This window comes from Macaca nemestrina, chromosome 10, assembly GCF_043159975.1.
Source record: "Macaca nemestrina isolate mMacNem1 chromosome 10, mMacNem.hap1, whole genome shotgun sequence".
Classification (NCBI taxonomy): domain Eukaryota; kingdom Metazoa; phylum Chordata; class Mammalia; order Primates; family Cercopithecidae; genus Macaca; species Macaca nemestrina.
The window spans coordinates 35,672,065-35,687,324 of NC_092134.1; the positions used below are offsets into that span (position 1 = coordinate 35,672,065).

The following is a 15,260-nucleotide window of genomic DNA, read 5'->3' on the forward strand; positions in this document are numbered from 1 at the left end:
GTCACTACCTAGCTGTGTGACCTTAAACAACTCCTTTTTCCGAGTTCAGCCTTCCTTACGACAATAAAATGAGATGCTTCCACTTCATGGTTTCTTCTACCAGAATTTCCAGTTAAGAGAAGACTACAGATAATTTAGTTGTACTTTCTACAATGTAGGAAATTAAATCAAAATACGATTTATAGATACTGAAGCAAATATTGAGTAGTTCTCAGGTCATAAAATTATGGTGTACATCTTAGCAAAGAAATATCTACTGATAATAATTAGGAACACTAGCTATACAAAGAGCCTGTTCGTTTTCAAATGAAAAGCTCATTTGAATTACACAATATTTTCCTTCCCTTTCAAAGTCCAATACCAAGTGTTTGATGACAAATCAAAGCAGAATTGTTCCAGCCTTAGTACATATGCCACTGTCTCCAAAAGCAAAGTCAGAAAGACAATTTCTGGAGACAAATAATTCATTTCTGTTTCTGCTCTATTCACTAGAAGGATATAACCACAGCTGAGATTCAATCTGACAGTCAGTCATACCAAGTCTATGGATTTCTTTACCACACAGATTGCAATTTCTCCTTGCAGTGTCTCCCTAGACAATGCTGAATAAAATGACCTCAAAGAACTGGCAGAGGGGAACTATACAATTAAAAAGTGCTTTTAGCTTTATATAAATTTAAGAACACATACTTGTGATCCTGAAGATAAAATGGAATAAATCACAGTGCAAAGAAATAACCTTATCCTTCCTCTTCTTCATTCCAGAGACAGAAGAAAAACCATGCAATAAGTATGTTTGGTCCCTTAAAGGTTTGCTGGGATCCTACATATTCTTACTCAGTCCTGCTCTATGAGTAGCTTTTCTATCAGAGAAGCAAAACCTATAACCAGTTGTTTTTAATTTTTTTCTATCCTTTAATGTTTCTGAATCCTCCTCTCCTATAGTGTTAAATTGTGCTGATGTTGTTATTTTGTTTTATATAATCTTTTACAACTATTAAATTTATCCTCCTTTTTGGTTTTCACGTTGTAGCTATGGTCTCAGTCCTGGATCTGTTGCACTCTCACCTGGATTATTGTGGCCTTTCCTATCTGGTCTTTTGATTTCTGAAAATTAAGATTCTTCATCTGCCTTTCCATGGCTTCAAGACTTCATAAAAAAGACTATCATCAATACTCAGCAGGACTGCTAGGGTTGCTTCCACTGCTTATCCATGGACCTCACCACATCTACTTCCTCCTTAGGTTTCCACATTGATACTTGATATTGTTGACTTTCCTAACTTCGAAGCGCATGTGGGCACCTGACTCCGCCCCATCCACTATGTCTCTTAACCCTCCTTAGTCTGCCATGTTATTCTCAGTCAAGTCACCTCCATACCCTCATCATCTAACCATTCCTATTTTATTTCTAAACCTTCCCCTGAAGTGTGTCCTGAGTCTTTAAATCACTTAATCTTCCACCTTCCTTCCCTCAGTAATGCCTGGCTCTAGAATTCCATAAGAAGCCCATCTTTGCTGGCAACTTCTGGAAAGCAAATATCCCTTAGTTGCAATTTCTGAAGTACACACCATTCTTTCCTCCATTCCTTTTTTAATACCCCAAATTACCCTATGATTTGAATATTTTATGTCGTTATGACTTTAGTAGTATTTTCTAATTCCAAATGTATTATATCTATATCTCTTTTTTTTAGATCTTCAACCCCTCAAGTGCAGGTATTGTATAACTATAAATCAGCCTTTTGGAGTACTGTCCAGATACCATTTTGAAAATGCAGAAATTTTAATGGTGATAATAAAATAGAAAGTATTACGCAAATTTGCCTATTCTTCCATGAGGACATGAATGAACAAATCATTTTGGAAACCACATAGCTTGGCTCTATCAGTTCCCCAGTGGGCCTTGATAGCACTAAGCCTATTTCTTACCTTGCTCTCTGTCCTGTGGAGCTAATCCAACCATAGACTTGCCTTTGAAGTCCACTGGAACATCATGCATGGGTGAGCTCCAGAGAGCACACAAAAGCAAGAAAAGAAAACTGACATGTTATTCTTAACCAGAGGGACTGTGCTATTTCCGAGTTTCTATACACACTTGGACATCCCACAGACTTCAAGAGCCTGCAGATGAAGCAGGAGAAGAAGTTGAAGTTATCAGTGTCCTGCAAATGGGCAGCAGATGAAGCCACAGTGGAATGAAAGTTTTAAATTCCAAGTAAATCATTCTTTTTTTTATTCTTTATCCAGAGTCATACAATCACAAATATAAAATTCTTTTAGGCTATAAAATGACTCCCTGAGAATGTCAAGTTCTTCTGCAAATGGCATCCGCTCTTCATCTAAGGTATAAAAATTGCCTTGTAGACTAGCATTCAATTCCATGCAACAGACATTTATCCAGAATCTTTACTGAAAAGGAGTTGTGCTCATCAAGATGAGAGCACCATCAACATCTTCAAAAAGAAAAGCATAAAGCAGCTCTCATAGCATATAGTCCTCCACAGCCACTTAAAAGCACACTCTCAAACAGCATCAGTATGTGATGCAGCAACATGGGTGAAATAGAAATTACAGCTTTAACACTGCAGTATTAATACTTTAGTATATCTCTAATATATACCCAAGGGCTTAAACTAAATCACATGGGGGAAACTATATTTATTAAGTATATATTTTTGGACCCTGCGCATCCTTTTCTAAAAACAAATTCTACTGAAATAAGAGAATCAACAAGAGGACCCACTACTTAACAACTATGTATGTTCTTGGGTGTTTTTTTAACCTCTCTAAACCTCTGTATAGTAACTTGTAAAGTGTGAAGGATCATAATGCTTGCCTTTAGTCCATGTGAAAATGATGCCTGACATGTGGGAAATGGTTAAAAAAATTACTAAGGTGGGTATTATAATCCTTATTTTACAGAGGAAGAAACTGTGTTTCAAAGATACTAAGCAATTGGTCCAAGGTCGTAGTAGTTCTGGAATTTTAATCTAATTTGGTTTGACTCCAAAGGCTGTACTCTTCCACAAAGGTTGCTGCTTCTCTTATGGTCCCAAAGTGAAAAAGAAAAGACGACATCAGCTGAGATCTTCCAAATACCATCAGACATAGATGCCTATATTCCAATTACCTTCTCTTGAAAGTGTAAGCTCAGATATTAGAATATTCGACCTTCAAAAGCCTTCCAAGGCCCTCAAATCACAGGGTACAAACTCCAAGGTAAAAACGGCTGAAACCACGACTGATCAATATAGCCTAGAAAAATAAACATGCACCTGAGAAGTAGAAACTCACTGACTACTGACAAGATATGAATTCACCAGAGGTGCAAGAAAATAACTTTGTGCTGCTGGACATTGACTGATGCAGCGCTGCAATTCAGATTTCAAGTTTAAATATTTCAAGATGAAAGCTAAGGAGATGTATTTGTTTTCGGAAGCAACATTACTCAAAATACGTTGGCTACATTATTGGAGAAAAGACAGAAGGCAATGAGCAATTTATGCCAAAGTTACATTATTATGAATGAGTACACTGGAGATGAACCAAAGAGGTGTACCATCTCCTAACAGTAAGTATGCCTACTCTCAAGCATATTTACTTTAGAAGGACGACACTAAAATTAAATTGGAAGAAGACATTGGACATTATGATCATTATGATCCAGCAAGTGAAAGTGAAACTGGGAATAGCTGAATCTGCAATTCAATAAAAACAATTTTTTCCACATATTTTCTTTCAACTCTTCTGATTTCTAAATTTAACCATATACCATATTTTCTCAATATTATAATCCTTTGGCCTTCTCAAGGTTTTTTGTTTTGTTTTGTTTTGTTTTTTGGCTTCTTTTTTCTTCAAATTGTGTGAGTCTTAATGTGTATTTTTAAAGGTGGGTCAGATATACTCTCTCTAAATACCTAATCTTCAAGCTCTAAATCACCCAGAGGAAAATGAGGGTGGTGGAAAGGAGAAGAAATTCCACCGAAGAATTTCTCGACCACATCTTTTACATTGCATGGAGTTCAAAGGTGTCTCCTGCAAATGGCTATCAAAATGAAATACAGCTCAGAGCAGACAGCAGTGAGAGGAGTTCCTTATTTGGGAGCACCAAAGGCATTCACAAGTCACAGGGAGAAGGTGTGTAGCACCTCTGCTGTCATTATCTGTTTAGACAAGTGGATGGCGAAACTTGCTTCCCAAAGACACTGAGAATTGAGAGTGGCTGCATCCAGGAGTGGGTCTCATTAAGCAGCCTTCTTTCTGATTTTCTCCATGATGTGTCTAGTATAAGTCCCTTCACATAATAGGATCTCCAGGAAAATTGGTCCTTTGCTACATCCTCTCCCTGCCCCCAATAAAAGGGCATCTGTCTTCCACAGCTCACAGAATACCATACACTGTCAATAAGAAATATCTGCTAGGAATGTGTACTTTTTAAGCCAATTCTTCCCTTCCCTGGGCAGAGAAGCCAGAAATAGTCAAGGCTCTTTTCTCTACATCTACAAAACACAAACTCCACTAGAGAAAAGAAGAGAATAATTAAGTCATTATTAGGCCTTTGCTTTTCAACACACAAGTAACTAAGGGCAAAAATGTCAAGGTTTTTAAAGTGAAGTTTTCCAATTCTTTTTGGCCTGCTAATCTTTGGCTTTCCTGGAAAATGGTAATGAACATGCATACAAAGTTGTTTTTCCTTAAAATCGTAAACTTTCATATTTGAGATAGAAAGCGAGAATTGAACCAATACCAAAGCTCTTTGCTTAATGTTATATTTTGTTTGAAATAGTGTTTTTATCTATGTGGGTAAATGGTATAATATATCTGCCAGAGAATGAAGCTATGGGCAGGGCTTTACACATCCTGAGATGTGAAAGACAGCTTTGAAAAGTTTTCCATCACATAGAATGTGTTAGCCTATCTTCTCAAGATAGTGAGGAAGTTGACAAATTTCAGAAGATAGGCATAAGCAATGATGTAAACTATTTTTAAAATATTTCAATTTACATTCATGTCCAAACTTTGGAAGACTATTGCAAAGTTAAATAAGGGCACCAATAAATCCACTAAGCCCCCAGTCTTCGATACACATACACATATTTTACTGTAAACCTTCAATAAAGAAAAATATTTGTAATTTTTAGACAGTTGAATTAATCACTAACAGGATGACGTAGTTACTTTTTTTAAGTTTTTATGAAATGAAAGCCTTATGTTTTTGCTGATGAAATAAATTGAAAATTCTAAAATCCATTTCCAAGAATTAGCCTTTATTCTGAATATTCTCATTATTCTCACAACAAATAATCTGAACCTATATTCTGAGCCTGAAAGTTATATTTGATGGTTAATACTGCTTTCTACCTGTGCAGAAATAGCTTTTCCCTTCACACTACTAAAGTATGATTGCTAACAGTAATTTCATTATATTATTCAATTAGTTCTTCAAGGTTTTCTTTTCTCTCCAATTCTACTACAGTTGACGAGAGAACGGTTATATTTTCTCCTTTTATAAAATCCTTCACAGTGCCATTAGCAACATTGTTCAGATGAGATAATTAGGGAAAAAAACCAATTGAATGATTGAGTGAATGAATGATTGAAAATCTTTCCAAAGTTATAATAATAATTGTAATTATTGGGGTCAAAGAGAAACCATTTTAGTCTGAAAGATTATACACTATACCGACTTTTACCCAATTTGGAATGAAAAATTAAATTTCCAAACCATGTAGAAATTCTGAACTCTTTGAAATATTTTGTTTTGTGGGAAAGAACCAGAAATTCTTTGCCATATGTACCCATCTATCTTACTGTAGTTACCCAACCGAAAGATAAAATAATACTACGAAAGAGATAATTGACTGGAGGAGTTTAAAATGCTTATAAATATTAGAGATCCAATCAGTAAGTAACTGAGTGAATTGTCGTGGACTGGACTGCATCGCCCTGAATCAGCAGGATTCAAGTGAGGACTACTCGACTCTGGATTCGGATCTTCCTAGCACTTTAAAAACATCAGGTTTAAAATAAAATAGATCTGAGTCTTTAAGGTGATCCGCCTGGTTATACTGGCATTCTGCACTATACCATATTCTTACTTGTCAAACTGTTTCCCTGGATTGAATATAAGCACAACATCTGATGAGAGTCAATGTATGTCTCCTATTTCCATTACGTAAGTATATACCTTCTAGATGACTTCCTCACCACTTGAAAGTTACACCATTCTCAATATTTTTTAAAATTAAAATTAAAAGCTGCTAACACAAAACTATTTCTGTAAATGTCACCAAATGGAATTTCTTTTAAAGATCAACAGCATCATCATACAACATGCCTAAAAATGGAATGGTATTATTCGTGCGTCACTTACAGCCTTTCACATATTAAGTCCGCAGCCAACTAACAAAACAGAGGACTCTAGGAGCTTTTTAAAAAAATCTTTTAACCAAAGTGAGCTATGAATTTAGCATAAAGTATCTTCTTTATGCTTGTATGTTCAAATTAATATGCAATGTCCCCAAATTTGCATAATATGAATTCAAGAGGAAGCCAAAGGATTTATCTTCACAGTGACAAAACAAGCCGTTAATACAGAGGAAGAAAATCTTCAACCAACTCAACTGATGGAGACTGTACGAGAAAACTGGCTGATTAAATATTTCCCTTTCCAACTGCATGTTGTGTGTTCTTGTGGCAAATCACAGAGGCTAAATATTGTTCTCCATTTGCTACTCTCATTGTGCACCCAGGTGGCAGCGAGATACCAACAATTACACACTGTAGCTAAGTGCCAAGGTTCATGTCGGAAATTAGTGTCAAAATGAAAGCACCATAGAAAGTTAGGGTTAAAGGGGAGCCCAGCTCATCCTCTGCATTTTACCGACGTCAACACAGCATGTGATAAGCATTTGGAGCACAGTTCGTTTCTGGAACTCTCATGGACTGTTCAGCTACTACTACTACAAGACAGACTGTGGAAATATCTCTTGTTTCTTAAAAGCAGGACAACTCAAAGCCTTATGGACAAAGCTTTATGCTCACTTGTCTCCACTAGCAGGTAGGAATTCTCAAAAACGGGGCTGCTTCAGCAGGGTCCTCCCATATAAGTTCATTCACTGGTTTAAGAAGCAACTTTTCTAGCTTGCTTCACCCAGGAAAATTAGCACATGCTACACATATATTATGCAAAAGTAATGCCTCCTTGAAGGAAGCCCTATCTATGTTTATATCTATGTACATTAATCTGGCTCTTACAGCCAGTAAAACAGCCTTACAGCAGAGGTCAGATGTAGTCGTTGATTTTTTTAAATATCCACATGGATTTTCCTATAAAGTAAAATTTCTATCTTAATAACTTGGTTGGAGTGTTCATAAAAATACAGACACATATCTCTCTTAAGATTTCAAGGCTACACCTTTGCATATAATCAAGCAAAAAAATATAATAAAATTAACCACAAGTACTGTTTATTGATACAGGAGATTTGCACTAGGAGTTTGAATGTTGAATTTGGCTTTTATTGAAAATAAAAACCCAACATGAGGTATTAGGTAATAAAACTTTATGATGGTTAAGGAAATGGCTCTTTTTTGAGGAGTGGTGGGTGGTCAGCAACTTTTATGGTACTGAAATATGTCCCAGGAAATAGAAAAATAATCATTTACAGTGTAAAACAGCAAAATCAACTTAGGGTTAACAGCATTGTAGGCCTGAATTGTGATGGAAAACACACAAACACAACACAATTGCACTTTTCCTTAGAAACACCAGAATGTCCATTCTATATCAAATGTATTAATATAGATAAAAGTGACAATCTATTCCAGGAAGAATCAAAAATGTATTGCATATATTAATATGTTCCTTAATGATATCTCTAACCCTAATATAAATATTTAAAGACATTTAAAGGCCTTAGGATATGATTTTAGGAGTATTATTTTCTCCTTCCCTGTAAGCTTTCCTCCATTGTCATTCTCTTCCTCCTCACTCCCCTTCTCCTCTTTTCCTGGCCCAAAACATGTATGAACTGCATACCCTATGTGAGGCACTATGCTAGGCAGTGGGGGCTCTTACTTCCTAGTCTTCAGGTCCTATCTTTTTAATAGTCTTTTCTTATTTCACTGCTAGGTCCCTGAACTCTTAGCCAGTATGTCAGTTGGGCACACCTACAAACATAGACATGGTAAAAAAAAAAATGTGGAGGATCATCTCGCCTTGAATAATCTTAGTTGTTACAAGTGCCATGTGTCAAATAATCAATGCAGATAAAAGAATTTGGGGATTTTATTTCTAAGACACGCTTCCTCAGAGCCAGGGGCTTTGACACGGACATTGAAGGTTGGAAGTCTTTGAGAAGGCAGTGGCAGAATTATTTCAGGTGCAGGAATGGCCAGAGAAAATGCAAGACAAACTTTGTGGGGGCAATGAGCAAATCAGCCATACAGTGTAGAACATCCCTATTTAGAAATAGACAATGATACAGTTGGAAAGAAAGACTGAAGCCAAATAGTATAAGATCTAAAAAGGTTTGACATTTTAAAATTGTATCCTGTTGGCTCTGGGGAATCCCTGAATGCCGAAGAAAATAACATAATAAAAGTGTCAAGGTAGTTATGAGGCACCTGTATTCTCAGGGCATTGACTTAGGCAATAAAGTACAGGGTTTGAAAGCCTGTTCTAGCCACTGCTTTATTCTGAACATCTTGAACAAGCCTAGGACATTGTAGAGGCTCAATAATATGTGTTGAATATCAAGAAAAATTAATAGCACCGGAAGGACCTAGATTTTAAGTCATCTCAGCTGCTTGTTAGCTCTGTGACCTTGAAGAAGTTATTTAACTTCTCAAAACCTCAGTTTCCTCATCTACAAGCAGGAGTAATGATGCTACCATTCTCATAAAGTGATTGAGAAGATTAAATTAGAAAATGAAGGTAAAGGGCTTAGCACACTGTCTGACATATAGAAGGTAAATGTTAGCCATTGATAATTAGAATTAGAAATCCCTTAAAATAATATAGGAAGCCTTGGAAGGAAGCATAAAAACAATAAAACCAATTTAGTGTCTGCTGCAGAGTGGTACTGAATAATAAGGAAAATGGGATAAATTTAGACTTTCTAAATACATATCAATAAGATAACTTCTTGAAGCACATTCTGAGTGTTTTACTAATATCTTCTTCTAAATTGGTGTATATATATATTTTATATATATACACACACACACACACACACACATACACACTCTGGTTTCACTTCAGATTGTATAAATCTTTCCCTTTTTACTAAATTGGTATATATGCCTAGAATATATCTTAAGCCATTTAAAGAGTAGAAAAGAGAAATATACACTCCAAAATAATATGGATTGTGATGTGTGATTCACTGATGATGTATAAATCACTAGTAAGATTCCCATAATCTACAAAAGCAGGAAAATATATAAAATACTGAACTAATGGTGACAAATCAAGATCCACAAGAATAGTGTCTGGCACATGGTAGGCACTGAATAAACATTTGATGAATGAGTAAGGGAATAAATGAATGCTTTCTAAATCCATATGGGAGGAGATTTTTAAAATAATTCATTTGACTTCCATGTTTCCAATTTCTAGCAAACTGAATTCTTCAAATATTTTCTGGAAATTCTGCATGTTTTAAGATCTCTACAGTAAACTATGTTAAAACACTTGAGATTGTGATAATTAACTACAAATCATATGTTCCTGACCACTGTGTGTTACCTTGTCTCTCTCTAAGGAAACTATTAGCCTACTAGTATACTTCAGTAACTGCATTTGAACTACAAACTCAATTGTCAGAAAAACACAGGACATTCACAGACTTATAAATCACAAGCATGCTGTGCTTAAATAATGTCAAGTAACATAAAAGGCATGAATGCATGGCTTAGAGATATTAGTAAGGATGCAAAAAGGTTTTTTACAATATACAGTATAGTATTATAGGATCATAAAGTCTGGGGACATAACGAGCCTATATAGCCCTTCTCTTGGAAAAGAGATTATAAACACAGTTAAGCAAACACAATGCTCACATTTTAAAATCTGAATAAATTATTAGTGAGTCCTAGAGTGTGTAATTAAGCTTTCTAGGATAACTTTTTTCTTAAATCATTCTGCTAGCATTTAAGCAACAGCTATCCAACTGATAGCGAAACAAATGAAAATTTGCTGTTGGATTACAAAGATGATTACATACAAAACCTGTAGATAAAGCTTTACCACGTATCCTTGCCAACAGGTAGAACAGTAACTTGGAGTGATATTTTTACTAGCTATCTAAGAGGGCCCCTCCCTGACAGTGCATTCTGTATAATAAATTTCCTAGATGATGCTCTGTTTTGTGGAAAATAAACCAAGATAGCTGAAGAAAAGATTTTATTGAATTGCACAAATAACCAGCTACTACTAAGAAAATCCATATCCTAATATCAATCCCGTGGACATACCAAAGCCAACTCTTTTAGCACTTCATACACAATTTCTAATGAACCAAGTTTTAGCCTTTCCCCCACCTCACCCAAATTCAGGCAAATGGGTAGATAAATAGCTTCAAAGTCAATACACCTTTCTAGGTGACAGATAAGAATAATGGCACAGCACAAAGACAAAGGCAGAATTATAGTAGGCAGAAAGGAACTATAAGTAAGTATTATAATAGCTGATCTGTAATAGTGGTATTTGAAAAGGAACATAATGACAAAAAGAAAGCAAACTTGGAGAAATGTAGTAAACATATCAGGAGAGAATAATGTAATCAGATGCCAGAGCTTAATTTTACTTCTATAAAAAATTACACTAATGGTGTGTTAATTCAGCAGTATTATATTCTGACTAATTATTTACTATAATCAAGTTAAATTGTATAAAAATTTGTCTAATTAGCATTTAGAACAAAGCAGTCTGGAAGCTATTGGCTTTGTGTAACTTGCACAGAAAAATTGATGTAAGGATTTCATTTTGACTTACATGAAAATTGATCTAATATGTCATAACTTTAGCTCCCAAAAGATTTGATTCTTTAAAAGCTATGTGATTAACTTTACTTATGTGTACATCTCCTGAAAGAATTGAGGTGCAAAGATGTTCCTGGTAACATTAGCTGTAATCTTATTAAGTTTATATCTCTGCACTTACCTATTTAATAAAGATAACTATAACAACAGCATATTTACATACTTTTTAACTTCTTAATCCAATTTTAAAATTTAAAGTATATATGACATCTGGCAAACAAAGTAAAACTAAGCAAAGTAAAATCACTCAGCATTTATTCCTTCTTTCCTTTTTCTTTTCTCAGCTTTCTCTGACTTGCATGCCTCTTTGTTTTTTCTCCTTAAACTACAAACTATCGTATCAAATATTCTTCCCTTTAAGACACTCCTAATTCTCCTAAGGAAGTGTCAAATTAAAGTAGGCGCAATCTGGAAATACTCACTGTTTTATCTCAAGAGTTCAATGCAATTGCTTCATCTGAGATAAATGCATGAATGCTTTTCTGAAATAACTTTTACATAAGAATAAAATGATTTCTATACAAGAAACAATTACCAGCCAACATTATTATCACCACAAAATTGTAAGCTAGGATGAGCAATAAAAACATTGTATTTGGAACAAGATATTAGAGAATAGCTATTAAAACATTTTACTCAATTTCTATTACACCTTAAAATGAAAGTCATCAAAATGTCATTACAGGCCTTTTCCCCAGATTCTTCAGAGAGTGAATTTAATCATTTCAGGAAATTGAGCACTATCCACCATTCACTTAAATCCTTTGAAATAACAGCAAAGCAAAACACAATGTGAAATTTATAAGACACTTTATATTAAAATGTGTTCATATACATACATAGATACATACTGAGGAGTACTTGTCTCTGAATACCTAAAATTAATTCTTGGGAAATTAACCACTTATATAAAATATTACCTTCAAGAGGACTTGAAGTAAGAAACCCAAGTAAAGGAGCCTCAAGTTGAGCTCTATAAAATCCCAGAGTTAATAAAGCACTAACATATCAGGGTTTTTTTTTAATATCTTCAAAAATCAATTATTTGGAAATGACTTCAAGCCACAATTATTACTTGTATACCGAAGCATGGAACTTTTGCTGCTGCTCTACTAAAGAAAGCTAAACATTGGTTGAATAAGTGCGATTACAATAATATAGGCATGGTTATTGGCTCCTTTAGAAAACTGGTACTTCATAAAGAATTTTCAAGCCAGAAGAGACCTTTTGACATCACCTAACCCTGGTTCTTAATTTACTAGTTCTAGAAATAAAATCCACATAACATAAGTATTAATTTTATTGATCTCCAAAATGATCATTTTCTCTAAAGAAATGAAAAGCTGCTTATTTTCAAGGCTGAAGGGAAACATAGGGAGCACCTGATTGCATTTTATCACCAAAGTTAGCCAATCTTCAGAAAATGACTAACAATCAAATTTTCTAAGCTCTTCTCTTTAAACCTTTAATGTTAAAAAAAAGTCAAATTTTAAATAATTATATTTAGAGAGCAGTTTTCTAATGCTACTGGCAAGAAGTAGAGGAAATGTTTTGAAAATTGCACTTTTAAAAATGTTGAATGTTTACCTTTTGGTTTGAGGAGGATGTCACTTCTCATGGAACCCATTTTCCTGAAGATATTCAGCGCTGGCCGATTTAGAATAAAACTATTAGCATATTACTTAATAAAAAATAAAAATAAAAAACTTTACTACAAAGCCACAATCTCACTCGGAAGGAAGCTGATGGTGCTTATAAGCAATAAATGCCTTTCCTGATACCTATTTTGTCATCACCATCTTATTAGCAGAGTGCATGTTTTCTGCAGCATCCATCAATTAGCCGTTTTTAAGGAAACGGGAAATGTATCAGGGCTCATCTGCTAAGCAAGGCTGTATACTCCATAGCCTCTTAATCACCACGGCTCCTTTCTAACAAGGTTCTAGAAGACAAGGAAGCCTCGAGACCATTAAGTAGCACACCAGCAGAATATTCCCAGGAGTCACCAATATTGGATACAACTTTCCCCCAAAGAACCAGCCTGCGACTGAAGGCGACAGAGCCGCCCGTAGCAGAGCCACAGCACATCTGCCAGCTTGTGCCTTAGCGCTTGGCAATTGCAAAGCAGAGCCCAATACCATCAGACAAACTACTCCTGACTTCTTACTCCCCCAGCAGAATCCAGGCACTTGGAGAGAGCCTGATGGTTTCACAGGCACCCCAACTAGAGAGAAGGTAAGGAAATGGAAGGCTCACCCTTTCATAGTCAATCCACCTAGAGCTGCATCATCCGAATCACAAATGAAATGCTAATGTACAAGAAAATGAATGCCAATTTCCTCCACTTTGCTCCAAGTTTCAGTGGCCCCTCCACAATAAAAGATAGCTGTTTGTGGAGGCTGCCTTGTTCCATACCATTAACTCGGAACAAAACATATTTTTAGTGGGACAGCAGTGTTTACTTGTAAGAACTGATGAATTGCTCGGCACCATTTATCACTTGCAGACAAAGACGTTCAGCCACAATTTTGGACATAAATCAAGGTACATGCTCCTCAATAAAAAAAAGACTGCTAAGTCCCCAAAACCACGGAGATTGAGGTCAGACTGGCCGTAGCAACCACGAACAGGACTTGGGCCTCCAGAAGGACCTAGCAACCGATAAATGAGTTCAGATCTCTTTTCATCTCCACTGGTGTGAAAGCCAAAATTAAAAAGATTAGATCACCCTGCACCCATTACAAAAGGCGCCACAATGAAAAAGTCATTTCCAGCCTTTGAATCACATCAAATAAATAACATTCATCCCTGCTATAATGAACAACTTTCAAAGTAAATTGAATCTCCATAGTACTGCTTTCCCTGGCTGAACAGTATTTACATAACAATATATCACAGGAAGCTCCGAATGGGTCTTATAAATGGGGACCTGGGGATAAAAAACATCTTTAGCCCCGATTACTGTATATTCAGACTGCTTTTCGGTCCCCCTCATTTAAACAATGTGTTGTATCAGGAACATAAACAGTGTTTTTAAATTGTGGGAAATGAAAGTTTTTGGTACATTTTCAAATGTCTGCACTCATCCCAATAGATCCCCTTTTGTGGGGCACTGAGAACATAAAAATCACTTAACCTCCTAAATCGATGTCCTGGACTCATTTTTGTGACAAAGAATTCTCATCTATGTGTACACTTGCTTCTTTGTTCATGCCAGCAATGTTTCACCCTAAATATCTGCTGAGTTTCTTTGTATCACTTAAAATGAAAACACATTTGCAGATTTCTTTTTAGCGTGCGACTCATTCATTATTTCTTATTTCCTCGAAAGTATAAGATATTCTCCATTGCCATAACAATAATGTCTATTAAGTTTTAGTAATATGTCTACACAAAGTGTTCATCCTCTACAGTCTAATTTTGAGTCAATTTCTCCTCATCACTAAAAAAAAAACCGACTAATTTCCAAAAACATAGAGGTTTCTATAAACTATTGTACATTTCATATATATTTCAAATGGAGTATATTCCAAATAAGACAGTTAAATCTATGTTGAAAACATACCATCATAATCTTATCTTTTTATGGCAGCTCACGTAGATATTACTATTTGAACTCCACAGGGACTCTCATTAATTTTTGAAACTCTCTGACCTCAGTACAGTTGAGTGTAAAAATAATTACAAATTAAGAATGAAAGAGCATCCCTTGAATTCTGCATGGCCATATGCTGCTCTACGTTGCACAAAACATTGCTAACTATCATCAAACAGAATTTTTTTCCAGATATAAATTTAAACAGCATGCTGAATATCACCAGACAGACACAAAAAGCAGCTCACCCTTCCACTCAGCTCCGCTCACACTTCACCTCCGACGATTCCAGTAACACAAAGCCCCGAGAACACAGGTTTGCAGGCAAGTGACAGCACAGATGATACCCTCACAAAAATATTTTCCTATCCAGAGTCGCTTTCTATCTCAATGTTGCAGACACAAAGTGCAGAAATACAAGAATCAGGGCGTAAATGTTTTCTTACCTAAAACTTGTCTGAAGGACGGTCTTGTTATTGTAGTCACCTCCGGTGCCCCCTCTCGCCATCGCGGAAATCGGCTCCACTATATGTACTGCTCTGTGCCTCAGTTACAGCTGTGACACTCATCTGCCTGCACAGAACCTATGAGGGGAAATGAGAGAAAGAGAGAGAGA

The 15,260-nt window shown here is 35.7% G+C and overlaps 1 protein-coding gene across 20 annotated transcripts in view; it reads right to left on the reverse strand.

The window, feature by feature from the left end:
• The window catches only part of LOC105483653 (uncharacterized), a 134,399-nt gene that overhangs the window by 85,579 nt on the left and 33,560 nt on the right, over positions 1 to 15,260 (reverse strand). For 13 of the 20 annotated variants that reach the window (XR_988451.3, XR_011608933.1, XM_071071279.1 and 10 more), the window contains exons 6-7: positions 15,091 to 15,228; positions 12,637 to 12,696 (exon numbers count right to left, since the gene is read on the reverse strand). The exons of 1 other annotated variant lie outside the window; for it this stretch is intronic. The gene's annotated coding sequence lies outside the window, so the exon portion shown is untranslated. Of the gene's footprint in view, positions 1 to 1,932; positions 2,010 to 12,636; positions 12,697 to 15,090; positions 15,229 to 15,260 lie in introns of all 20 variants that reach the window. 6 more of the 20 variants (XR_011608934.1, XM_071071276.1, XM_071071280.1 and 3 more) reach the window with 2 other exon arrangements.